Below are 26,154 nucleotides of genomic sequence, written 5' to 3' on the forward strand. Positions count from 1 at the left end.
CTTAGTTTTGGAGTTTGTTCTGTTAGTCTTCAGGTTGATTTCTGGGGTATTTAGGATAATTTGAAAATTATCTAGTTGTGTCTATGTGATGAGAAGAGACTAGCATCCTCCAACCCCACTGCCATCTTTCTCTTCTCTCCAGCCAATGTTTTTTTTTTGAAAGATACTCCCTGTTTTTGATCTGTAAGTCTGATTTTTCCCTGAGAACAGCACAACATCAAGGGCAGCAGGATATAACCCTATTGTGCTTACTTATAATCTAAAATATATAAAATTTCCAAAGGAATTTTTAAAGCCTGAACTATTGCCTCCTATTTTTCTCAGAGAAAGATTTCCCCTCATCCTACCACCAATATCTGTAGTCATGTGCATTTAAAAATAAAAATTCCTGTCAAATGCAAGTACATTCATGAATAATTCTTCCTAACTCTTAACTGTTGAAAAATTTCTTTTTTCTTTAAGCTTTGTTTATTTTAGGAGGAGAGAGAAAGCATGTGAGTGGGGGGAGGGGCTTAGGGAGAGAGAGGATCCTCAAGTAGATTCCATGCTGAGCATAGAGCCTGGCACAGGGCTTGATCCCAGGATCCTGAGATCATGACCTGAGCTGAAATCAAGTCAGCTGCTTAACTGACTGAGCCACCCAGGCTCCCCTGTTGAAGATTTTCTATGTACATCTGATGTGGTACCTTTTACTTAACCTTAATTATTAAAAACTTTTCAGTTAAAAACAAAATTAATGGAATTGCTTGGGATGTCTTGGCTTTATATTCTGATGGTAATATTGGCTTTAATTCAGTTCTCAAACAAATTAAAACTCTTATTCGTGTAGTTATTATTCAGATAATCCTAACATTTTTCCAATTATTAATTCATTAAAACAAAATGCAGTATTCTAATGTTCTTTTCAAATGGATAACTGACTCCTAGTGAGCCTGATATTTCCTAGGCATTCGTGGGAAAAAGTAAGGGCACACTATCTGTTAATTTATAATCTTTAATACTGTTTTTTTGTGGAAATCACCATTTGATAACCATTACATTGTATTTAGGTGCATTGAGAGCAATACACTACATCATGGCAACTGAGTCATTAATATGTATATCTGTTACACTTAGAATGCATTCTCCCTAAACCTGTATTATTTATTCTTCCTCTGATGCTATTATTGGCTATCAGGTATATGCACACAGAATTTGGTGGAGCACTAGTTTTGGAAAAACACAGTATGCTTCCTTTAATTTTATTTTTTTATCTTATTTAAATTCAATTAATTAATATATCATGTATCTTTAGTTTCAGATTTAGAGTTCAGTTATTCATCAATTGCATATAACACCCAGTGCTCATTACATCACATGCCCTCCTTAATGCCCTTCACCCACTTACCCCATCCCCCAATGCACCTCCCCTCCAGCAACTCTGTTTATTATAGTTAAGAGTCTCTTATAGTTTGCCTCCCTCTCTGATTTTGTCTTATTTTTTCCCTCCCTTCCCCTATGATCCTCTGTTTTGTTTCTTAAATTCCACATATGAGTGAAACCATATGATAATCATCTTTCTCTAATTGACTTATTTTGCTTAGCATGATACCCTCCAGTTCCATCCATGTTGTCACAAATAGTAAGATTTCATCCTTTTGATGGCTGAGTAATATTCCATTGTGTATATATACCCCATCTTTATCCATTCATCTGTTGATGGACATCTGGGCTCTTTCTACAGTTTGGCTATTGTGGACATTGCTGCTATAAACACAGGGGTGCAGGTGCCCCTCCAGATCACAACATTTGTATCCTTTGGGTAAATACCTAGTAGTGCAATTGCTGGGTCATAAGGTAGCTCTATTTTCAACTTTTTGAGGAATCTCCATACTGTTTTCCAGAGTGGCTGTACTAGCTTACATTCCCACGAACAGTGTAAAAGGGTTCCCCTTTCTCTGCATCCTCGCCAACATTTGTTGTTTCCTGACTTGTTCATTCCAGCCATTCTGACTGGTGTGAAGTGGTATCTCATTGTAGTTTTGATTTGTATTTCCCTGATGCCAAGTGATGTGGAGCATTTTTTCATGTGTCTGTTGGCCATTTGTATGTCTTCTTTGGAGAAATGTCTGTTCACGTCTTCTGCTCATTTCTTGACTGGGTTATTTGTTTTTTGGGTGTTGAGTTTGATAATTTCTTTATAGATCTTGGATACTAGCCCTTTATCTGATAAGACATTTGTAAATATCTTCTCCCATTCTGTCAGTTGTCTTTTGGTTTTGTTGACTCTTTCCTTTGCTATGTAAAAGCTTTTTATCTTGATGAAGTCCCAATAGTTCATTTTTGCTTTGGTTTCCCTTGCCTTTGGAGATGTGTCTAGCAAGAAGTTGCTGCATGTGTTTGCCTCTAGGATTTTGGTGGCTTCTTTTAGAATCATTGTTTTTTTTTCTCAATATAATTCTATTTATGGACATTTTATAAAATAATATTTTGGATAAGAGAGCCTCTAATGGTTTGTTTGGAATCATCATGGACCATCAAGTCTCAACGTTTCCTATATAACAAAGTTACATTTTTTCTCAATTGCCTTATCTCTTATAGCCCCATGCCATAGAGGATGGATATAAATGAATGAAGGATTTTTGTTTGTTTTTGTATTATTGAATAAACACAAATTACATAGTGATATTTAGTGTGTGACAAGGCTATCAAGGCTATCAACACTCCCATTTCTAGCTCTCTAGAGTGGCAATATTGACAGTAGTGACTGAACAGATTTTCTGGAGTCCAGACTTCCTAGGCCCAAATCTTGGTTCTATCATTTATTAGTTTGGTGACCTTAGGCAAGTTGCTTAAGTTCTCTATACCTTGATTTGCTCAGCTATAAAATAATTATAGTAATAGTGTTACTTTCCCAGGTTGATTTAGTGAATATCCAATAAGTTAATAAATTTGAAAAAGTTAGGACAGTGCCTGATATAAAACGAGGGACTCAATAAATATTAGTTATCATCATCATTACTAATTGTACATAAGGTGGTGACTAGACAAGAGAAACTTGAATAAAATGGACTAATGCTGGTTGGGTAAAACATGAAATTTGATCATATATTTAAGGGGCTTCTTTACTACCTGATGCAAGATTCCAAGATTATTGAGCTTCGATTCAGAAGAATACAGTGGCTGAATAATAATTGATTTAGTTCATAGTCCACATATCCTCTCTGAATTTCAGCTCCCCCTCTCTCAAAAATCATAATCTGTTAAGACCTGTTGGGAAAACCAAATTAAAAAATATCTTTGATAATGCCTTGATACTGAAAAACTCAACACACATTTGAAGTGTTATTTTCAAAATGACTTTAACCTCAATTTCTCAAAGACATATTAAGCCATATTATGAACTACAACATTTATGTTGGATGACTGTGATTGTGCCTCCAGTTTGGAGTGTTGTCCTTCTTCCAAATAGAGTAGAAAAATCACTACCCGACAGTCAACTGATAAAAATTCTCTTTCTTGGACTGCCATCTATTAGCTGTGCAACCTGGAAAATTCACTCCCCATTTCTGTGTCTTAGTTTCTTCATGTAAAATTAATACCTGGAGTCAGTTGATCTCTAAGGTGCTTTCCAGTTTTGATATCCAAGAACTTTAATTAATCCCTGGAAGTAACTCTGATAGGTTTCCAGAGAAAGGGTAAGGGCATGCATCACTGAGAGTGCTTCTAGAGCCAGCAGCGAAATTATAGTTTTACTTGAATTCTTGAGTTCCATCAATATTGATAGCCACAAGTGTACACACAGAATCAGGCTCTGATTATAGTCCAAAATTTGACCAGAGCTTAAGTAACATGGCCAGTGTAATAAGTCTCCAACAAATTTCTTATATTGGAAAGAGATTCATAAAGCCATTTTTAGACTTTATTTGTGGACTCCTAAAGATGTGTGGCCCCCTTGGTGCTTCCCTCATGGAATTAAAATGAGATCTTATTTAGAACTACTCAAGCTATATTCATGGGAGCTCATGATGTGCCATTCCCCCCAGAACAGTATTTCTGTCTGAAACTTCAGGTGGTAGGCAACTTAAATGAGGAAGTTAAATATCACTGACTGCCTTGCTGTAGCTTTGCTGAGCTTTCCACAGTGTATGGGGTAAGTCATTTGGAGGCTTTAGGTTCTCAGTAGTCCTCTTAGGAAATTTGGAGCAATTACTTTAGAGGCAAACATGGACTAATCATTTTGAAATTTCAGCTTAAGCCCACAGCCTTTTTGAGTTAGACAAGCACTAAAATGATCACAAGAGATTCATGTCTCAGGGCCTGGTGACAGCCCACAGCCTAGCACTGCTGGCAAATCTTTCAGTACCACACGTGTGTAAAACTGTTTTCTTTTACTTCCCCACTCTCAAAAGCGCATTGCCAGAGATCCAAGTAACTTTTATAGTGTAGATAATACCATCCTTATGACTAAAGGGTGACTCCAAACTTGAAGAGAATATCTTCATTCCTGAATAGTTATTAATAACAAAGGGGCAGCCAGATATATTATTTAGCACTGATAAGGCTCATCATTCATGGCTCTGAACTTACAAAATTTATCATTTGATTCATGAACTTAGGAATGAGTCTTACATCTAGTAAAGTAACTTTAGTACCCATTGTTACAGTACTCAATACTGAACAGTGATGTTAAGGTTAATTATAAGCAATTCAATAATGGAGCTCCCTTTTGACTTAGAAAATGTCATGGTAGGTGACATTCACATGAGTGAAGCATGCAGGAATAAACATGTTGAGAAAAGAATCATTACTGTCTTAGACAGTAATGGAAAAGAATCATTACTGTCTTAGACAGTAGAGTCAGAACTGAGAAGTCCTCAAGTGTTCCCAGTTCTTAAAATGGGTATTTCAAGGCTAGGCTGGACAAGTGAAAAGTAGAATGGGCCCTTCTGATGGGGGCTGTGCTACAAATTTATTTTTAGGCTTTAGGATGTTTTCTTAGTCAAACCTAAATAAATTGGAAATCCACAGTCTTGTTTCATAAGGGGATCTTTCCTGAGTACTTCTGCAGAACATCCCCTGACAATTCAAGTACACAAGAAAATATGCTTTCTCTAACTCTGGTTAAAAGTCTCATCTCTATTGCCCAAGGGTTATCTAACTACATTTTATTTTGTTATTTATTTCATGAACTGCTTTTCTTTATCTCACTAAAGCCTAAGTACCTTTCGAGCAGGGGACAGACCATATTTCACTTGCACCCATGCCCCAGTGGTGCTGGAGCACATTCTTTTGCACATCATAGGTGCTCAATAAATCCCTTCTGAGTGACTCTTTTTCTTCATACATACAAACTAGGAGCTACATGTAATTGGATAACTTAGGGAGTTTATCTAATTTTAAAATGTTAATTTCTGAGCTAATTGTTATTCAGATTTGGCTTCTCTGATAGTGTCTACTAAGAAGAGAAGACATAATGCTCCTTCCTGGGGTCATTTGATTTCACAGTCTGCTTCTTCCTGAAGCAATGAAGTTGAAACTTTTTTATTTATTTATTTATTTTTTATCTGCCAGGCTTTCTAAATGCTAAAAACTTGCATACAATTGTACTTAATATGAAACACCCTCTCTTTTGGGAAAGAGGTTGTCATCCTAGTTCTGTGCAAGATCAAGTTACCAGATCAGTTAGTGCACTGTAAGACATTCTGTTACTGGCTGGATCTCATTGTCTGAGAGTTAATGATAAACTGAATGTCATCCAGTTCACAAGCTTCTAATCGTGACCGGCTGGTGTTTATAGGTCTTATGCCAATAAAGGCGTCCAAAAATGACAAATGTAACTGGATCAGTGAACATTTGGCTTCAACTCACTGTCAATTAGAAATAAAATGAGAGATTCCAGATCTTTCTTATTTTTTTTGAATTGGTGTGTATATCAGACCCCCAAACAATCTCTGCAATGCAGCAAAAAGAAGCATCATTTGAAAAACTCATTCAAGATGAGAAGAGGTTACTTTCTCACTGTTTTCATTTCTAAATGGTTCCAGTTTTTGTATTCTTCCTTTCCAAATCTTAATACTGCCTTACCTAATGGAAACAGACTTGAGTGAAGAGGAAGTGTTCCATTTTAACTTGACTTCTAAAGACAGAAAAACAGTATGAAGAAAAATGGGTGAAGGAGATAAGCTCCCTATGAAAAATTATTCCAAATCTAAATGTGGAATTTTTCAAATTCCTCCCTTTCATTGACTGGTTAGAATTCAGTGTTATCTTTTAACTGTATATTCAGTGGTAAACATAGTCTTAGATGCTATAGAGCAGCACCAGAGGAATAAAAGACATAGTTTCTATCCTAGCAGAACAAATGATGATATTTGAGACAGCCAGGAGAGACATTTAAGGACTGCCTAATCAATAAGTGCAGATTCACATTTGGCACTGGGAAATGAGTGCAAATGGAATTCTTAGTGAACAAAAGGGGGATCAATAATAGAATGTTTCTAGAATATCTGTTGAATTTAGTAACTTCCATCCAAACCTATCACCAGGACCCTAGTCCAGTAAGCCATTGTCTCTCAAATGGACTATGAAAGACATGCCTAACTGGTTTCAATTCCTTCTCTCTTATACCCTTCCTATCAATATCCTACATGGTAGTCAAACTGGCTTTTCTAAAATATCTTACATGGTAGTCAAACTGGTTTTTCTAAAATGCAAACAAAAATTTGTCATTCCTTTCCCAAAGTTCTTATACAGCTTCTTATTTCTCACAGGATAAAGTTAAAGCTACTTATCATTTGCCAAATAAAGGCCCCTAGAAATTTTTATGACCTGATCACACAAAGATGACTTCTTCCACATTTCTTATTACTCTTTTTACTCTAATCTATGAATAATTCACTCATTTATGTATTTATTCAACAAATATTTATTAAGCACCTAGTATACATTAGGCACTTTTATAGGTGCTAATGATACAAAAGAAGGAAAAGCAGGTATTAGAAATTATCAATCTTCACTAATATTGCATTCCAGTGGAAGCTACAAATTCAATATCTCTAATGCAGAACCTTTTTAGATGTGTTTTAGAAAGAGCAAGGAACTGGGGTGCCTGGGTGGCTCAGTCCATTGAGCGTCTGACTCTTGGTTTCAGATCAGGTCATGATCTCAGAGTTGTGAGATCTAGCCCTGCATCATGCCCTCCACTTAGTGTGGAGTCTGTTTGGGATTCTTTCCCTCTTCCTCTCCCTCTGCCCTCTCCCCCTGCTCATGCTCTCCCCCACTCATAAATAAATAAATATATATATATATTTATTTATTTAGAGAGAGAGAGAGAGAGGGAGGGAGAACACAATGGGGGAAGGGGCAGAGGGAGAGGGAGAAGCAGACTCCCCACCTGTGATGTGGGGCTCCATCCCAGGACCCCGAGATCATGACCTGAGCCAAAGGCAGACGCTTAACTGACTGAGTCACCCAGGTGCCCCTAAATAAGTAAAATCTTAAAAAAAAAAAAAAAAAAAAAAAAAAACGAAAAAAACGAGGGGTGCCTGGGTTGCTCAGTTGTTAAGCATCTGCTTTTGGCTCAGGTCATGATCCCAGGGTCCTGGGATTGAGCCCCATATCAGGTTCCCTGCTCAGTGGGAAGCCTGCTTCTCCCTCTCCCACTCCCCCTGCTTGTGTTCCCTCTCTCACTGTCTTTATCTCTGTAAAATAAATAGATAAAATCTTAAAAAAAAAAAGAGTAAGGGACCAATGTAGTTGAAGACATATGAGTGAGAGGGAAAGTAATAGGTAAGGCATTCAGAGAAGGGGAAGTTTGTGGAGTCCTTGTGGGCCATTATGAGGACTTGGCTTTTATTCCTTGTGTACTGGGGAGCCATTTCACACTTTGAGCAGAGAAACAATATGGTCTTACTTGCTTTTCAAAATATTCAAATTCCTTGGTTTCCTATTATTTTGCTTTTTACAAATGAGGTATGATTTATGTACATTAAAATTCACCTTTTTAAATATACAGCCCTGAGTTTCAAAAATACATACAATCATGTAATTACCATGATAATCAATATATGGAAGAACTTCATTGCTTTCCAAAATTCTCTTCAGCCCCTTTGTAATCAACACCTACACCATGCATAGCAACTGGTAACAGCTGATCAGTTTCCTGCTTTGTAATATTGCCTTTTCCATGTGTTATATAAGTGGGATCATAGCATATACTCCTTTTGAGTATGCCTTCTTTTACTTAAGAAATACATTTAAGGCTCATTCATGTTGTTTCATGTGTATCAGTGATGCATTCCTGTTTATTGCTGAGTATAATTTCATTGTATAGATGCACCAGTTTGTTTATCAATTCATCTTTGGCAGGATTTTTGGGTTGTTTACACTTTTGGCTATTATAAACAATAAATAATGTTATGAACATTCACATAAAAGTCTTTCTGTGGACATGTTTCCATTTTCTTGGATAAATACCTAGAAGTGGGTTTGTTGGGTCTTATGGTAAGTATATGGCAAATTGTTCTCCAAAGTGTTTGTATTATTTTACATTACTATCAGCAATGTATTAGAGTTGTCACTTATCATATTTGACAAAATTCATTAGCTTTTTTCCCCCCATCTTAATATGCATATAGTGATATCTCTTTGTGGATTTATTTTGCTTTCCCCTAATGTAATGACATTGAATGTCTTCTCATAAGTTTATTTGTCATATATATACACTTTTTGGTCAAGTTTCTATTCAGATCTTCAGCCCAGTTTGTTTTATTGAGTTGTTTGTTTTCTTAATATTGAATTTTGAGAGTTCTTTATATATTCTAAATTCAACTCTTTCAGAATATGAATTTTGAAGGTATTTTCTCCCACTCCCTTTTAAAATATGAATTTTGAAGTTATTTTCTCCCATTCTGTAGTGTACTCTCATTTATTAACAGTTTCTTTGCATTTTGCAGCTTATTGACATATAATGTACATCCACTAAACTGCACATATTTAAAGTATACAACTTTATAAATTTTGACATATACATACATGCATGAAATCATTGTCATATTTAAGATGGTGAACATATCCATCACCCCAAAAATTTCTTCATGCTCCTTTGTACTTACTTCCTCCATCCCTCCATGCTCCTCATTCTCAGACAACCAGTGATCTACTTTCTGTCACTCTTGAATAGTTTGTGAGTTTTAAAATGTTATAAAGTAGAATCATACAATATTTACTTTTTTTATTGTGTGGCTACTTTGACTCAGATAATTATTTTGAGCTTTGTCCATGGTATCTTGTGCATCAATTGTTCATTCTTTTTATTAGTTTTATTTCATTGTATGGATATACTGTAATTTAGTCAATCATTTGTTGATGAACATTTGGATTGGTAGCAGTATCTTTTGAAGAACAAACTTCTAAATTCTGAGGAGTTCAATTTTTCACTTTTATTTTATTTTAGCAATTTTACATTATTTTGTATCTAAGAAATTGTTGACCCCTGTAAATTTATAAGTGCATTCTCTTACATTTTATTTTAGAAGTTTAATGGTTTTTGATTTTACATTTAATTCTATGTCATTTTGGTATATGATGCAAGGTATGGATTGAGGTCATTATTTTTTGCACATGAACTTCCAATTATTAAAGCACCATTGTTGAGAGAGTATGTTTCATCATTTAATTGTCTTTGCATCTTTGTTGAGACTCAGTTGACCAATACAACACTGTATTGAATAGTGTGCTTCCGATTTTGCTCTTCTTTCCTAAAATTGTTTTAGATATTTTAGATACTTTGTTTTTCCATCAATATTTTATAAACAGCTTATTTATTTATATTTTTTATGCTGAGCAAAATAAGTCAAACAGCTTATTTATTTCTATAAATTGCCTTTATGTATATGTATATGAATTTATACATCAGTTGGGGAATAAATGACATATTAACAGTATTGAGTCTTCCAAACCATAAGCACAACATATAGTTTATCTCTCCATATAGTTAGGTCACCATTGACTTTCTCCTCAGTGATTTCTGTTATTCAACATACAGTTATTGCACACATTTTCAAAACTTTACATCAATGTAATTCAAAGGACAATATATTTTAAAGTTTAATTTCTATTTTTTCATTGCTAGTGTTGAGAAATACAAATGATTTTTAAATATAGGCCTTTTATCTTGTCAGTTTTCTGAACTAATTTAATAGATCTCCTGGCCTTTGAACAGACTCTTTAGGATTTTCTATTTAGATGATCATGTCATATGAGAATACAGAATATTATTTCTTTCTTTCTAATTTGAATTGTCTTAAGTTTTTATTTAAATTCTGCTTAGTTAACATGTAGTGTGATATTAGTTTCGGGTGTACAATATAGTGATTCAACATTTCCATAACAGTACTGGGTGCTCATCACAACAAATGCACTCCTTAATCCCAGTCACCTTTGTAATCACCCCCACCCACATCCTCTCTGTTAACCATCAGCTTTTCTCCATAGTTAAGAGTCTGTTTCTTGGTTTGTCTCTTTCTCTCTCTCTCTTTTTTTTTTTTTTGCTCATTTGTTTTGTTTCTTAAATTCTACATATGAGTGAAATCATAGGGTATTTGCTTTTCTCTGACTGCCTTATTTTGCTTAGCATAATAATTTCTAGCTCTATTCTCATCATTGCAAATGGCAAGATTTGATTATTTTTTATGGCTGAGTAGTATTCCATAGTGTGTGTGTGTGTGTGTGTGTGTCTATATATCTACCTATATCTCTGTATCTATATAATATCTTCTTTATCCATTCACCAGTCAGTGGACACTTGGGCTCTTTCCATAATTTGGCTATTGTAGATAATGCTGCTGTAAACATCAGGATGCACATATCCCTTTGAATTAGTATTTTTGTATTCTTTGGGTAAATATTAACTAGTATAATTGGTGGCTCCTAGGGGAGTTCTATTTTGAACTTTTTGAGGAAACTCCATACTGTTTTCTAGAGTGGCTGCACCAGTTTGCATTTCCACCAACAATGCAAGAGGTTTCCCCTTTCTCCACGTTCTCATCAATACCTGTTGTTTTTTGTGTTGTTGATTTTAGCCATTCTGACGTATGAGTTGATATCTCATTGTAGTTTTGATTTGCATTTTCCTGATGATGAGGGTTGTTGAGCATCTTTTCCTTTGTCTCTTGGCCATCTGGATGTCTTCTTTGGGAAAACGTTTATTCATGACTTCTGCCTATTTTAATTGGATTATTCACATTGGGTGTTGAGTTGTATAAGTTCTTTATATATTTTGAATACATCCCTTTATCAGATAAGTCATTTGTAAATATCTTCTCCCATTCCACAGGTACCTTTTAGTTTTGTTGTTTCTTTTGCTATGCAGAATCTTTTTATTTTGATGAAGTCCCAATAGTTTATTTTTGCTTTTGCTTCCCTTGCCTCCAGAGACATATCTAGTAAGAAGTTCCTATGGCTGATGTTCAAAGAGGTTACTGCCTGTACTCTCCTCTTGGATTTTTGTGGTTTCGGGTCTCACATTTAGGACTTTAATCCATTTTGAATTTATTTTTGTGTAAGGTAAGAAAGTGGTCCAGTTTCATCCTTTTGCATATTGCTGTCCTGTTTTCCCAACACCATTTGTTGTAGAGACTGTCTTTTCTCCTTTGGATATTCTTTCATGCTCTGTCAAAGATTAATTCACCATACAGCTGAGGGTCCATTTCTGGGTTTTCTATTCTGTTCTCTTGATATGTGCCTATTTTTGTGCCAGTACCACACTGTTTTGATGACTACAGGTTTGTAATAAAACTTGAAGTCTAGAATTGTGATGCCTCTAGTTTTTCTTTTCTTTTTCTTTTTTTTTTTTTAGTTTTTATTCAAATTCCAGTTAATTAACATACAGTGTAATATTAATTTCAGGTGTACAATTTAGATCAACACTTACATACAACACACAGCACTAATCACAAGTTCACTCCTTAATCCCCAGCACCTACTTAACTCATCATTCCACCCACTTCCCCTCTGGTAACCATGAGTTTGTTCTCTATAGTTAACAGTCTGTTTTTGGCTTTTATCTCTTTTTTTCTTTTTCAAGATTGCTTTGATGATTTGATTTCTTTGTGCTTCCATACAAATTTTAGGATTGTTTTAGCTCTCTGAAAAATATTGGTATTTTGATAGGGATTGCATTGAATGTGTAGATTGTTTTGGGTAGTATAGACATTTTAATAATATTTACTCTTCCAATCCATGAGCATGGGATGTATTTCCATTTTTTGTGTCATATTACTTTTTTTAAAGATTTATTTATTGGGGCGCCTGAGTGGCTCAGTCGTTAAGCGTCTGCCTTCAGCTCAGGTCATGATCCCAGGGTCCTGGGATCAAGTCCCACATCGGGCTCCCTGCTTGGCGGGAAGCCTGCTTCTCCCTCTCCCACTCCCCCTCCTTGTGTTCCCTCTCTCACTGTGTCTCTCTCTGTCAAATAAATAAAATCTTAAAAAAAAAAAAGATTATTTACTTTAGAGAGAGAGAGAATGAGAGCACAAGGAGGAGGGGTGAGAGAGTCTTAAGCAGATTCTGGTTGAGCATAGAGCCTGATGCAGGGCTTGATCTCATGGCCATGAGATCATGACCTGAGCTGAATTAAGAGTTGGATGCTTAACTAACTCTGGCACCCAGACACCCCATATTCAATTCCTCTTATTAGTGTTTTATGGGTTTTATTTTCTGACCAAAATGGTATGAAAATAGAAGTCAACCACAAGAAAAAAATTTAGAAAGTTCACAAATACATGGAGGTTAAACAATGTGTTACAATAAATGAGTCAACCAGGAAATCGGAGAAGAAATTAATTAAAAAAAAACAAAACATGGAAACAAATGAAAATGAAAACATGATGATCCAAAACCTTTGGGATGCAGTGAAAGTGGTCCTAAGAATGAAGTATAGAGCAATACAGCCCTGTCTCAAGAAGCAAGAAAAGTATCAAATAAACAATCTAACCTTATACCTAAAGGAGCTAGAAAAAAAAAAAAAAAACAAATGGACCCTAAAAGTCAGCAGAAGAAGGGAAATAATAAAGATTAGAGAAGAAATAAATTATCTACAAACTGAAAAAAACAATAGAACCATGAAACCAGGAGCTGGTTCTTTGAAAGCATTAATAAAATTGATAAACCTCCAGCCAGACTCATCAAAAAGAAAATATAAAGGGTCCAAATAAATAAAATCACAAATGATAGAAGAGAACTAATGTCCAGCACCACAGAATTATGCACAATTATAAGAGAATATTATAAAAAACTATATTCCAACAAATTGGAAAACCTGAAAGAAATGGATGCATTCCCAAAAATACATAAACTACCAAAACTGAAACAGGAAGAAATAGAAAACTTGAACAGACAGGTAATGAGCAAAGACATTGAATCAGTAATCAAAAATCTCCCAACAAACCAAAGTCCAGGCCAGATGGCTACTTAGGCAAATTCTACCAAGTCTTTAAAAAGAGTTAATACCTATTCTTCTCAAATGATTCCAAAAAATAGAAAAGGAAGGAAAACTCCCTAAGTCATTCTGCAAGGCCAGTATTACCTATAATATCCAACATAATATCAGAGAAAAGTAAAGTTGGAGGGCTGACATTACCAGACTTCAAGAATTACTATAAAGATATAGTAATCATTGAACACTACAACTGGCTAACTGAACATAATAATAAAAAAAAATTAAAAGATATAGTAATCAGGATAGTGTGGTATTAGCAAGATTAATTCAGTAACACTGAAGGATACAAAATTAATATTCAGAAATCCATTGCATTTCATTACACTAATAAAGAATTAGCAAAAAGAGAAATTAAGAAAGCAATCCTATTTACAATTATACCAAAAAGAATAAAATGCATAAGAATAAATTTGACGATGAGATGAAAGACCTATACATATTTTTGAAGATTTTATTTATTGATTTGTCAGAGAGAGAAAGAGAGAGCAGGAGGAGTGGCAGGCAGAAGAAGAATCAGGCTCTCCACTGAGCAAAGAACCCAATGCAGAACTTGATCCCAGGACCCTAGGATCCTGACCTGAGCTGAAGGCAGACACTTAACTAACTGAGCCGGCCAGGCACCCCAAAAGACCTATATTTTGAAAACTATAAGACATAGATGAAATAGGTTGAAGATGACACAAACAAATGGAAAGATAGTCCATGCTCATAGATAAGAAGAATTAATATTGTCAAAATGTCCATACTATCCAAAGCACTCTACAAATTCAATGCAATTCCTGTCAAAACCCCAATAATATTTCTCTGGGAACTAGAAGAAATTATCCTAAAATCTGTACAGAACCAAATAAGACTCCAAATAGTCAAAGCAATCTTGAGAAAGAACAAAGCTGGAAATATCATAATCCCAGATTTCAAAGCTATAGTAATCAAAAGAGTATTACTGTCACTAAAATAGATGCATAAATCAATGGAACAGAATAAAGAATCTAAAAATAAACCCATACTTAAATGGTCAATTAATCTATGACAAAGGAGGCAAGAATAAACAATGGAGAATAGACAGTCTGTTCAATAAATTGTGCTGGGTAAATTGGACAGCTACATGCAAAAGAATAAAACTGGATCACATTCTTACACCATGCATAAAAATAAACTAAAAATGAATTAAGGACCTAAATGTGAGATCTGATTCCATAAAACTGCTAAAAAAAAGATAGACAGTAATCTTTTGGACATTGGCCTTAGCAATATATTTATGGATATGTCTCCTCAGGCAAGGGAAACAAAAGTCAAAATGAACTATTGAGACTACAACAGAATAAAAAGCTTTTGCAAAGAAAGGAATCCATCAATAAAACAAAAAGGCAACCTGATGAATGGGAGAAGATATTTGCAAATCGTATATCTGATAAGGGATTAATATTCAAAATATATAAAGAACATACACAACTCAACACCAAAATAAATCAATAATCCAATTAAAAAATGGCCACAGGACCTAAATAGACATTTTTCCAAAGAAGACATACAGATGGCCATCAAACACAAGAAAATATGCTCAACATCACTAATCATCAGGAAATGCAAATCAAAACCACAATGAAATATCATCTTACACCTGTCAGAATGGCTAGAATAAAAAAAAAAAAAATAAGTGTTGGTAAGGCTGTGGGGATAAAGAAACCCTTGTATGCTGTTGGTGGGAATGCATATTGGTGCAGCCATTATGGAAAACAATATGGAAGTTCCTCAAAAAATTAAAAATAAGATCACTGTATGGTCCAGTAATTCCACTACTATGTATTTACTCAAAAAACAAAACAAAGCAGGCGCCTGGGTGGCTCAGTTGGTTAAGCGACTGCCTTCGGCTCAGGTCATGATCCTGGAGTCCCTGGATCGAGTCCCGCATCGGGCTCCCTGCTCGGCAGAGAGTCTGCTTCTCCCTCTGACCCTCCCTCCTCTCATGTGCTCTCTCTCATTCTCTCTCTCTCAAATAAATAAATAAAATCTTAAAAAAAAAACAAAGCAAAAATGCTAAATGAAAAATAAAAAGGAACCCTATATTTATTACAGCACTATTTACAGTAGCCAAGAAATGGAAGCAACCCAGGTGTGAATCCATAGATGAATGGATAAAGAAGATGTGGCATCTATCTATCTATCTATCTATCTATCTATCTATCTATCTATCTATCTATCTATCTTTCTTTCTTTCTTTCTTTCTTTCTTTCTATCTATCTATCTATCTATCTATCTATCTATCTATCTATCTATCTATCTATCATCTATCTATAATGGCATAGTACTTAAAAAATGAGATCCTGCCATTTATGACAGCATGGATGGACCTAGAGGGTAGTATGCTAAGTGAAATAAGTCAGACAGAGAAAGACAGATACTATATGATTTCACTTATCTGTGGAATCTAAAAACAAATGAGAAAAAAAAAAAAGCAGAATCAGATCCATGAATACAGAGAACAAATTGATAGTTGCCAGAAGAGATATGGGAATAAGGGGATGGGCAAAATGAGTAAAGGGGAGTGGGATATACAGGCTTCCATTTATGTAATGAATAATCATGGGGATAAAAGGTACAGCACAGGAAATATAGTCAATGGTATTGTAATGGCGTTGTATGGTGACAGATGGTAGCTACATTTGTGATGAACATAGCATAACATATTAACTTGTTGAATGACTATGTTGTACACCTGAAACTAATGTAACATTGTGTGCCAAGTATAATTTTGTAAAACAATATATAGACAAATAGATCACTGGAACAGAATAAAGAGCCCAGAATTAAGCCCCAATAAATATAGTCAATTGGTCTTTGACAAAAGAGAAAAGATAGTACAATAGAGCAAAGATGGTCTTTTCAATAAATGGTTCCACAATCACTGGACATCCACAGGGGGAAAAAAAAATGCATGCAGACATGATACTTACACCTTTCACAAAAAAGAACTACAAATGGATCACAGACCTAAAAGAAAAACACAAAACTATAAAACTTATAAGATAACATAGGGAAAAAACATATGCCCTTGGATGTGGGGATGCCCTTTTCAATACAACCCCAAAGACATGATCCATGAAAGAAATAATTGACAAGCTGGACTTCATTAAAATTTAAAACTTCTGCTCTGTTAAAGAAAACGTCAAGAGACTAAGAAGAAAAGTCACAGACTGGGAAAAATATTTGCAAAACACACATCTAATCAAGGACAGTTATCCAAATATATAAAGAATTCTTAGAACTCAGAGCACCTGGATGGTTTAGTTGGTTAAACATCTGCTTTCAGCTCAGGTCATGATTCCAGAGTCCTTGGATCGAGCCCCCTGTCTGGACTCCCTGCTCAGTGGAGAGCCTGCTTCTCCTGCTCCCTCTGCCCTTCACCCTAGCTTATGCTCTCTCTCTGTGTCTCACTCTCAAATGAATAAATAAAATCTTAAAACAAAGAATTCTTAAAACTCAACAATAAAAAAAAAACCTTATTAAAAATGGGTCAAAGCCCTTACAGACACCTTATTAAATAAGATATACAGACAGCAAATAAGCATATGAAAAGATGCTCAACATCATGTCATCAGAGAAATGCTTATTAAAACAATAATTGAATACCACTCTATACATATTAGAATGGCCAAAATCTAGATCACTGACAACAGCTAATGCTGATGTGGATGTGGAGCAACAGAAACTCTCATGAATTGCTGGTGAAATTACAAAATGGTACAGCCATTGTGGAAGATGGGTTAGTGGTTTCTTACAAAACTAAACATACTCTTACTGTATAATCTAGCAATCATGTTCTTTGCTATTTATCCAAAGAAGCTGAAATTTTGTCAACACAAAATCGTGCATAAAGATATTTTTAGCAACTTAATTTATAATTGCCAAAATTTGCAATAAACCAAGATGTCCCTCAGTAGATAAATGGATAAACGAACTGTGATACATCCAGCTCTAACAATGAAATATTTTTCAGCACTAAAAAGAAATGATCTATGAGTCCTGAAAAGACATGGAGGAAACTAAAATACATATTACTAAATGAAAGAAGCCATCTGGAAGGGCACATACTGTATGATTCCAACTATATGATATTCAGTAAAAGGCAAAACTATGGAGACAATAAAAAGATTAGAGGTTGCCGAGGTGAGGTGTGGGGAGAGAGAATAAGTAGAGCTCAGAGGGCTTTTAGGGAAACAAAAATACTCTGCATGATACTGTAATGATAGATATATGTAATTACACATTTGTCCAAACCCACAAAATGTACAACACCAAAAATGTACTATAATGTAAATTCTGGACTTCAGGTGATTATGATGTGTCATTGTAGGTTTATCAATTTTAACAAAAGTACCCTTTTGGTGGGGGATTTTGGTGATGGAGGAGGTTATGCATGTGTGGAGGCAAGCAATATATAAGAAGTCCCTAAATTTTGCTGTGAACCTAAACTTCCTCTTAAAAAATAGTCTTAATAATTATACTACTAAAAGGCATATGAACATAGAGGCTTTTTTCATTGAAAAACTGTTATGTACATTATTTATTTATTTATTTATTTATAGTATATGTACTGCCGAAGCGAGCACATTTATTTTTAAAGATTTTATTTATTTGACAGAGAGACACAGCATGAGAGAACATAAGCAGGAGGAGTGGGAGAGGGAGCAGCAGGCTAACCGCTGAGCAGGGAGCATGATGCGGGGCTCAATTTCAAGACCCTGGGATCATGACCTGAGCCGAAGGCAGACACTTAACAACTGAACCACCCAGGTGCCCCTATGTACATTTTTTATATTGATACAAAAATTTTCAGGTTATCTACTTCTTTTTGAATCTTTTGTTGGTAGCTTCTTTCAAGGAATTGGTCTATTCTAAATTGTAGAATCAATGCACATAAAATGATTGTTATTCCATTTGTATTTTTTTTAATATCAGTAGACACTATAGTAACTTTCCTTCTGTTTGTGGTAGTAATTTGTATCTTTTCTCTTTCCTTCGTTAGGCTGGATAAAAGTTTATGAATTGTCTAGCCTATAGGATCCAACAGTACATTAAAAGGATTATTCACCATGACCAAGTGGGATTTATCTCTGGGCTGCAAGGTTGGTTCAACATCCTCAAATCAATCAATGTGATACAATACATTAACAAAAGAAAGAACAAGAATCATATGATCCTCTCAATTGATGCAGAAAAAGCTTTTGACAAAGTACAGCATCCTTTCTTGATCAAAACTCTTCAGAGTATAGGGATTGAGGGTACATACCTCAATATCATAAAAGCCATCTATGAAAAACCTACAGCGAATATCATTCTCAATGGGGAAAAACCGAGAGCTTTCCCCCTAAGGTCAGGAACGTGGCAGGGATGTCCACTATCACCACTGCTATTCAACATAGTATTGGAAGTCCTAGCCACAGCAATCAGACAACAAAAAGAAATCAAAGGTATCCAAATTGGCAAAGAAGAAGTCAAACTCTCACTCTTTGCAGATGATATGATACTTTATGTGGAAAACCCAAAAGACTCCACCACAAAACTGCTAGAACTCATACAGGAATTCAGTAAAGTGGCAGGATATAAAATCAATGCACAGAAGTCAGTGGCATTCCTATACACCAACAACAAGACAGAAGAAAGAGAAATTAAGGAGTCGATCCCATTTACAATTGCACCCAAAACCATAAGATACCTAGGAATAAATCTAGGTAACCAAAGAGGCAAAGGATCTTTACTCAGAAAACTATAAAATACTCATGAAAGAAATTGAGGAAGACACAAAGAAATGGAAAAACGTTCCATGCTTATGGATTGGAAGAACAAATATTGTGAAGATGTCAATGCTACCTAGAGCAATCTACACATTCAATGCAATCCCCATCAAAATACCATCCACTTTTTTCAAAGAAATGGAACAAATAATCCTAAAATTTGTATGGAACCAGAAAAGACCCCGCATAGCCAGAGGAATGTTGAAAAAGAAAAGCAAAGCCAGCGGCATCACAATTCCGGACTTCCAGCTCTATTACAAAGCTGTCATCAACAAGACAGCATGGTACTGGCACAAAAACAGAAACATAGATCAATGGAACAGAATAGAGAGCCCAGAAATGGACCCTCAACTCTATGGTCAACTCATCTTTGACAAAGCAGGAAAGAATGTCCAATGGAATAAAGACAGTCTCTTCAACAAATGGTGTTGGGAAAATTGGATAGCCACATGCAGAAGAATGAAACTGGACCATTTCCTTACACCACACACAAAAATAGACTCCAAATAGTTGAAAGACCTCAATGTGAGACAGGAGTCCATCCAAATCCTAAAGGAGAACACAGGCAGCAACCTCTTTGACCTCAGCCGAAGCAACTTCTTCCTAGAAAGATCGCCAAAGGCAAGGGAAGCAAGGGCAAAAATGAACTATTAGGACTTCATCAAGATAAAAAGCTTTTGCAAAGCAAAGGAAACAGTCAACAAAACCAAAAGACAACCGACAGAATGGGAGAAGATATTTGCAAATGACATATCAGATAAAGGGCTAGTATCCAAAATCTATAAAGAACTCATGAAACTCAACACGCAAAGAACAAAGAATCCAATCAAGAAATGGGCAGAAGACATGAACAGACATTTTTCCAAAGAAGACATCCAAATGGCCAACAGACACATGAAAAAGTGCTCAATATCGCTCGGCATCAGGGAAATACAAATCAAAACCTCAATGAGATATCACCTCACACCAGTCAGAATGGCTAAAATTAACAAGTCAGGAAACGACAGATGTTGGCGGGGATGCGGAGAAAGGGGAACCCTCCTACACTGTTGGTGGGAATGGAAGCTGGTGTAGCCACTCTGGAAAATTGTATGGAGGTTCCTCAAAAAGTTGAAAATAGAGCTACCATACGATCCAGCAATTGCACTAGTGGGTATTTACCCCAAAGATACAAAAGTAGGGACCCGAAGGGGTACGTGCACCCTGATGCTTATAGCAGCAATGTCCACAATAGCCAAACTGTGGAAAGAGCCAAGATGTCCATCGACAGATGACTGGATAAAGAAGAAGTGGTATATATATATACAATGGAATATTATGCAGCCATCAAAAGGAATGAGATCTTGCCATTTGCAAAGACATGGATGGAACTGGAGGGTATTATGTTGAATGAAATAAGTCAAACAGAGAAAGACATGTATCATATGATCTCACTGATATGAGGAATTCTTAATTGTAGGAAACAAACTGAGGGTTGCTGGAGTGGGGGGTGGGGTGGGAGGGAGAGGGTGACTGGGTGATAGACACTGGGGAGTGTATGTTCTCTGGTAAGCACTGTGAATTGTGCAAGACTGTTGAATCTCAGATCTCTACCTCTGAAACAAATAATGCAATATATGTTAAGAAAAAAAAAAAGAAGAAGAAGAAGAAGGTAGTGGGAGGGGAAGAATGAAGCGGGGGAAATTGGAGGGGTAGATGAACCATGAGAGACGATGGACTCTGAAAAACAAACAGGGTTCTAGAGGGGAGGGGGGTGGGAGGATGGGTTAGCCTGGTGGTGGGTATTGAGGAGGGCACATTCTGCATGGAGCACTGGGTGTTATGCACAAACAATGAATCATGGAACACTTCATCTAAAACTAATGATGTAATGTATGGGGATTAACATAAGAATAAAAAAAAAGTTTATGAATTGTATTAATCTTTTCAAAGAGCAGTTGAATTGAGTTATTGTTTTTCTGTTCTCAATTTCATTGATTTCTGCTGTTATCATTTTGTTTCCTTCTTTCTGCTTACTTTGAGCTTCTTTTCCTCTTCTTTTTCTAGTTTTTTAAAATGAAAGCTTAAATCATTGATTTTAGACATTTCTTCCTTTCTAATATAGGCAGTGTTAAAAAACTGCTTTCTAAATACTTTTTAGTTTGCATCCCAGCGATTTTGATTTGTTTTCACTTGCATTGAATTAAAAACATTTTCTAATATCCCTTGTGACTCTCTCTTTTACCCATGGGTTATTCAGGTGTTTTGTTTGTTTACTTTTAGCTTCTAAATACTTGGACATTTTCCAGATATTTGTTATTGATACCTAGTTTAATTCCTCTATGGCTAGAGAACATACTATGAATGAATTCACTTAATATTTTAAAATGTAATTTTATTGAGGGATAATTGACACATAACATTGTGTAAGTTTAAGGTATACAACTTCTTGATTTGATACATTTACACATTGCAATATGATTATCACCATTGTGTTATCTAATCTCTCTATCATGTCACATAATTATATTTCTAAAGAATACATTTAAAGATTTATTTTATAAGCCAGAATATAGTTTACATTGACTAATGTTTTATGATTATATGTAAAGAATGTGTGATCTGATGTTGTTTAATGTTCTGTAAATGTCAATTAGGTCAAGTTGAATGATAGCATTGTTTGTGTCTTATATATCTTCACTGATTTTGTCTTCTTATTCTTTTAATTAGTAATAGATGAGTTTTTAATTCTTTGTATATGATCTTTGAGTTGTTTTACCTTTCAGTTCTATCACTCTTTTGTTTTATGTACTTAATCTCTGATTTTGTGTGTATAAGTAATATGGATTGTTGTGTCTTCTTGATGAACAAACTTCCTTTATCATTGTGTAACATCTTACTTTATCCTTGGTAATATTTGTTCCAAAATCTATTTTTTCTGATATTAATACAGCCAACCCAATTTATTTTTTCTTTTTTTTAATTTTATTTTATGTTATGTTAATCACCATACATCATTAGTTTTTGATGTAGTGTTCCATGATTCATTGTTTGCATATAACACCCAGTGCTCCATTCAATACATGCCCTCTTTAATACCCATCACCAGGCTAACCCATCCCCCCACCCCCTCCCCTCTAGAACCCTCAGTTTGTTTCTCAGAGTCCATAGTTTCTCATGGTTCATCCCCCCCTCCGATTCCCCCCCCTTCATTTTTCCCTTCCTACTATCTTCTTCTTTTTTTTTTTTTTAATACATAATGTATTATTTGTTTCAAAGGTACAGGTCTATGATTCAACAGTCCTACACAATTTATTTATTTTTATTAGAGTTTACATGGCATATCTTTTTCCATTCTTTCACTTTTACCTTAATTATTACTTTGTCTTTAAAGTGGATTTCTTGGGGCTTCTGGGTGGCTCAGTTGGTTAAGCATCTGACTCAATCTCAGCTCAGGTCTTGATCTTGGGGACATGAGTTCAAGCCCTGCACTGGGCTCCACAGTAGGCATGGAGCCTACTTAAAGAGCAAAATAACAACAAAACAAAACAAAAAACAAGAAACAAAAAGACATGGATTTCTTGTAGACAACATATGCTAGCTGTTCAATCTGACAATTTCTGTATTTTTCTGGTATACATAGTCTATTAACATTTAATGTAACTGTGGATATGGCTTCCTTAAAATCAATCATTTTTCTAATCATTTTCTATTCTATTTTTTCCTTCTGTCTTTACTTTTTTGATTGATAAAATATTATGTAATTCTATATTACCCCCACTTTTGATTTATTATTTTAAATATTGATTACTCTTTTTTCAATTATTACTTGTAACTGAGGTTTATGACACACATCTTTATTTAATCACAGTCTACTTTCAAATAACATTAAACCACTTCATTTATAGTGTCTGATGTTTGTAACAGTATGCTCACAATTCCACTTTCTCATCTTCTGTGATATTTTTCATGTACATTTTTCTTTTACATATGTTATAAACACACGTTACATTACCTTTATGTTTGATTTATGTAACAATTCTTTTAGCATGATTAAACATAGAATAAATGAATTTTATATTTATCCTAATTTTTACCATTTCCAGAACTCTTTATTTCTTTGGGAGAATCCAAGTTTCTTTCTGGTATCATATACCTTTTATCTTAAGGAATTTACTCAATTTTTTTTTAAGATTTTTTAATTTATTTATTTGAGAGAGAGAGAATGAGAGACAGAGAGCATGAGAGGGAGGAAGTCAGAGGGAGAAGCAGACTCTCCTCCGAGCAGGGAGCCCGATGTGGGACTCAATCCTGGGACTCCAGGATCATGACCTGAGCTGAAGGCAGTCACTTAACCAACTGAGCCACCCAGGCACCCCTCAATATTTTTTTTTAGTACAGCTCTGTTTACAATAAATGATTCTGACTTTAGATCATTTGAAAAGTTTTAATTTTTGAAATATATTTTTACTGGGTACGAAGTTACTGGTTGATATATATATTTTTTTTCTCTTTCAGTACTCTAATGATATTAGTTCATTGACTTTTACCCTTTGTAGCTTATGACAAGAAATCTGCAATTATTCTTATCTTTGTTCCTCTGTATGCAATGTGATCTCTCACTCCACAGTAACTTCAAGATTTTCTCTCCATTTTTTATTTGCAGGAGCTTAAATATGATGTACTGTGTGTGTGTGTGTGAGAGAGAGAGAGAGAAACAGAGAGAAACAGAGACAGAGATTTATTAAACTTGGTGTTTTCTGATTTTCCTGAATTTATCATTTAATGTCTTTCTTTATTTTTAGAAAGTACTCAGCTGTTATTTTTTCAAATATTTTTTTTCTACCAAATACTTTCTCCCCTTCTTGGAATCCAACTACACATAAGTTAAACTGATGTTGTCCCAGTGTTTGAACTCTTGGATAACTTTTTCTTTCTTGTGTGTTGCTCTTTGATAATTCCTATGGACCTAGGTTAAAGTTCAGTATTTTTTTCTGCTCTATCCAATCTACTTATGAACCCAACAAAAGTGTACTTTATCTTTGTTACTGTGTTTTTTCCCTTAATTTCCTATTGATTATTATTAAGTCCATGTCTTTGCTGAAATTACTCATCTGTTAATGTTGTACATGTTTTCCACATATAATCTTTAATTTATTAATTATAGTTATTTTAAATCCCTCTCTTTTATTACCAACTTCTGAGTCATACCTGAGTCTTATTTTACTGATTGTTTTGATTCTCAATATTTTTTTTCTTTTATCATTTGACTTTTTTTTTAATTAAAGCTGGGTATTATGTGTAGAACAGTGGATACTGAGATAAATAGCACTTATGCCTGAGGACATTTCTGTTAAGTCTTCTGTTAGGTCTATTGTGAGGGATTAAATCAGTCTAGTCAGGAGCTGAGCTGGGTTTCTCTTTTGTTGCTTACCTACAGTGCGCCATAGTCTTTAAATTCTAATTTTACTTTGTGCTTAGGGTGTGAATTGTGTTTCTGGAAGTTTTTCTTTTTTTTCACTCTTTCATTTTCACCATCAGTTTTAAGCTTTGTCTGTGGGCTAGAGCCTTAGAAAGGATCTTTCTCTCTCTCTCCCTCTCTCTATCTTCACTCTTGCTCATCCTCCAGAGGTAATCTGCTATCACTGTCAGTGCTTGCTGGCCTGTTGGGAAAATGTTGTTTGGGACATTCTCTGTTGTCCTGGTTCAGTATAAGATTTAAGTAGACCCTTTGTTTCTGGTTCCTGGGAGTGGCAATTTCTCAAAGATCCTTCCCCTTCTACTTGTGACAGCTGAATTCTGCCTTGTATCTTATCTTTAATAAAGCTTATGCAGAAGATAGTTTCTGGGGGTGCCTGGGTGGCTCAGTCGTTAAGCGTCTGCCTTCAGCTCAGGTCATGATCTCAGGGTCCTGGGGTCGAGCCCCACATCGGGCTCCCTGTTTGGCGGGAAGCCTGCTTCTCCCTCTCCCACTCTCTCTGCTTGTGTTCCCTCTCTCGCTGTGCCTCTCTCTGTCAAATAAATAAATAAAATCTTTTTTTTTTAAAGAAGATAGTTTCTGGTTCCTCCCTTAGCAGATGTGGATTTCTAATGATCTGAGCTTAGGATGGTTTCCTACACCTTTCTGCAGAAGGATTTTATTTTTCCTTCATCTAGTAATGGAACCTTAAATGTGGCCTGGGGGATTTTTCTCCCCTCCCCCTCAGTGTCTTAAGGCTTATATTCTGTAGAAACATAGAAGAATAAGATCTAAGTGGGGCTTCTTGCCTTTCCTGTAGCTAACATTGATCCTTTCACTGAGGCTTGTACCAATAAGGGGTGTTCTCTCTAGTATTTTACCGTGGATCTCATGTCTCTCATGAGAACATAGTAAGATCCATGGAGACAGCAAGTGGATGCAAACTCCTCTACATTTCCAGCTCTTAGAATGTCTATACTGTCACATTAAACTACACTAAACCTTTAGCAATTAATTTAATAATTATGTCAAATATTCCTTGTATCTATGGTAGCCCCATCTTCCTCCTATGTACAGCTCCTGGTAAACAAATGTGTGAATCCCATGTGACTTTGGAGATACCTTCCTTTCCTTAGGTTTACTTCAGCTCTCTAATGAATTTAGGAAAAGTTATAATTTTGTAGATTTTTTGTTTCATTATATGGTTGTTAATTTGGGAATGATTCTTTTTTCAGCATTCTATAAATGTCCAAAACCCAAAGTCCTGACTTCCATTTTTAAAGGATCCTTGTGGCCACTGTCATAAGATTAGACTATATGGTAGCAAATGGAAGCAAAGAGTATAATTAGAAATTTATTGCAGAAATATCGGCAATAAATTATTATTTTATTTTATTTTTATATTTATTTGTAGTTTCAAAATTTTATTTAACTTCCAATTA

Source organism: Mirounga leonina, unplaced genomic scaffold, assembly GCF_011800145.1.
Source record: "Mirounga leonina isolate KUSES-001 unplaced genomic scaffold, KU_Mleo_1.0 Mir_204, whole genome shotgun sequence".
In the NCBI taxonomy this organism is placed as follows: domain Eukaryota; kingdom Metazoa; phylum Chordata; class Mammalia; order Carnivora; family Phocidae; genus Mirounga; species Mirounga leonina.